We start from the raw sequence: 2,817 nt of genomic DNA, 5'->3' as shown, positions 1-2,817 counted from the left end.
GTGGCGTAGGCAGGAAATCTCCACGCCCAGGGCACAATACACGATTGTAGCTACAGTACCCCAAAGGATTTCGTCTTCACGGCCCGGGCAGCCCTAGGCCTGGCTACACCCTTGAGTGAGAGGGCTGGGAAATAGATGGGATGGCGGCTAGGGTTTCGTTCGCCCTTGGTCTCACGAAACGGTGCTTTCTACCTTTGATGAACTTCTTCAATAGATTTGGGTCCTTTTCACACACAAAAAAAAAATCAATGAATTTCACTTTTTTGTGTGGCTCACATGTTAAATTATCTTAGCGTGCAACTGTATCCATGAAATATTTTTTTGAATATTTCTTTTTTAAAAGGAGCTCCAAAATGGCTCTCACTCTGTTTGATTCAGCTAGAAGTTTTGAGATCGTTGAAACTGGTGCGCCTAGTAATATGTCATGTGCATGCACATCAGCTTAGTGCAGTGGGGTGATTCGAGTAGTGCAGGCTGGCTAGCTTTGCTTAGGTCGACGTAGCGTGAGTCGTCGAGGCTGCCGAAGGGGATGCAGTTAGTTTTGTCTGGATACAACCAAAGTAAGTAGAAGAGAGGCACGGGAAGATGAGACTGGATCCAGCTGGTTAGGGCTTCAAATTTGAATTTGGTAAGTATAGTTAAGAAGATCAAAGCAGATAAGACTTCAGAATTAACAGCGTGTGATTGAGGTGATGCGCGTCATGGCCGACAGGTCCAGCCGGGATAACCACGCCAGGCGAGAGGACAGAGGGGCCAGCAGATCGAGGCGTTTAACTATGGTCTAGATCAGTGCAGTCTCAAATTTATATTACGTCAGAACGTACAGACTAGATACGATGACAATCAACAGCTTGGTGCACGTCATAGCTGACAGGCCCGAATATATAATACAACCCCAGGCGTCAGACTGATAGCCAACGGAAAACTGAAGAAAAACCAAATCTTAACATCCATTGGAAGTCCAAAAACTGGATATATCACCAACTATGTGTCCAGTTGATGCAATCCAGCGAACTCTTGTTCGATCCTCTACCCTACCTCAGAACCCTGCCGTTTGGGCAATGCACTCGAGGTGTTTGATAAATTGTTGGCTTGACGAGGCTTCAAGGTAACGCAAGAAATTTTCTCATGAAAAAATAGTTGACGATTTTTTGGTCATTCAACTCGTCAACTCTCGCAGGTTGTACTACTATATAAATTAATGATTGAACTTATTTACTCATCAAGTTAGTGGGGGCTATGGATATTCATCATTTTAGGTCCATCACTGTGATCAACGCCCTTCAGTGGATCTGGGCAAACGAATATTTCTCATTTAACGCAGATCACTGTGATCAGCGTCCTTCAGCGGATCTTCGCTAAGGTATACGTGATTGAGCTCGCCTCTGTGGCAGAGGGCCTCGTGCATCCCTACCGCTTTGCCTTCTTTAAAGGAAGTTAATATCCGTCGCAAGATTTTGGCGCTTCATGCGATAATTCATTAGATTAAAGTGTGTGTTCCTTAAGCTGCACTTTCAGAAGGCCTATGACTGTTTGGACATGTCCGTCCTCCGTCTGGTTTTTGAGTGAGGGGGTTCAATGATCGTTAGGTTTGTTTGATCATGTATATCATTGGTTGCACTGTTATCAACATTAATGGGAAGTGAGTCCCCATTTTAGGTCTTCACGCAGCGTGAGCAAGGAGTATCTCCAACCCCCTCTTTTTTCACAAAAAAAGCCCGTGCAACACTTTATAAAGCAACGATCAGGCAACTCAAAGCATACAACTTGACACCACACCATACACACCCAAGACATGACACAATAGTGCACAAGAGCAGTTACACAACTCCCACCCCACTCCAAGCCAACTAAAGAATACAATTAGAACGCTGCTTGAAGTTGTCGGAGTTCTTTACAGAGGTCAAGAGAGGGTAAGCTGCTCCCGACGAGGTGTGGACTCCATGACGATGTCTTCAAGAAGTGAACGACTCCAGAGCATCGTCGCCACCCGATCCCAAAGGATCATGGTTCTCATCCGGAGCAAACGGAAGGAGGAAAGAACCGTGATGGCACCTTCACGAAGGGGATGATACCCGCAGCCGCCGCCGCCGTCGGCTTGGACCAAGTGAGATAGGAATTACTCCCCAGCATGTTGTCCGCCTCCAAAAACACCCTCGATCGGCAAGCACTGGTCACCACGCCACCCGCATAGCTATGACCGCGAAACCGGCACCTGAGCTGTGCGACCCGTCTAATAGCATTGTGGCTCCCACCATCGGAGCCGCCACCTCGGCATCCTATATCACCCCTCCAACGCCACCACGACATGGAGACAAGAACGCCCGATGAAGGGTAGAAGACCCTTCCTTCCAACCCCAAAATGAAGCAATGACCAGAAGGAGGCCCAGCCAGCCTGAACCTGGCAGGAGAAGGTCAACAATCGCCGGCCGTGCCGTAGCCACCTGACTGCCACCAGCGACAAGGGCTGCCGACGCGACCCATCTAGATCTTCCACATCTCGGCATTGACAAAGCTAGGAGGCCTTGTCCCTCCTTCCTTGGGTCGGCCCTTCCTCCATTAGACAGCCAATGTCGGATCACGCACTGAGCTCCAACACCGAACAACATGTCACAATGGGCCATTGCATCCAGTCCTATGAGCAGAGGAGAGAAACATCGACCACCCCTGCTGCGGCGCCACCGCCACCAGTCAAATGTCACAGCAAGTGTGGCCATCCGCAACTTCTACCACCGCCACCGAAAAGGAGCGCGACATGACCCAAAGCAAGAATCACCACTACGTCGATGCCTGCCACACCGACGCTAGGTCGTCGTC

The sequence above is a fragment of the Triticum dicoccoides genome, chromosome 7A, assembly GCF_002162155.2.
Source record: "Triticum dicoccoides isolate Atlit2015 ecotype Zavitan chromosome 7A, WEW_v2.0, whole genome shotgun sequence".
NCBI lineage: Eukaryota > Viridiplantae > Streptophyta > Magnoliopsida > Poales > Poaceae > Triticum > Triticum dicoccoides.
The sequence above is the reverse complement of the archived record's forward strand: the minus strand, read 5'-3'. Positions refer to the sequence as shown.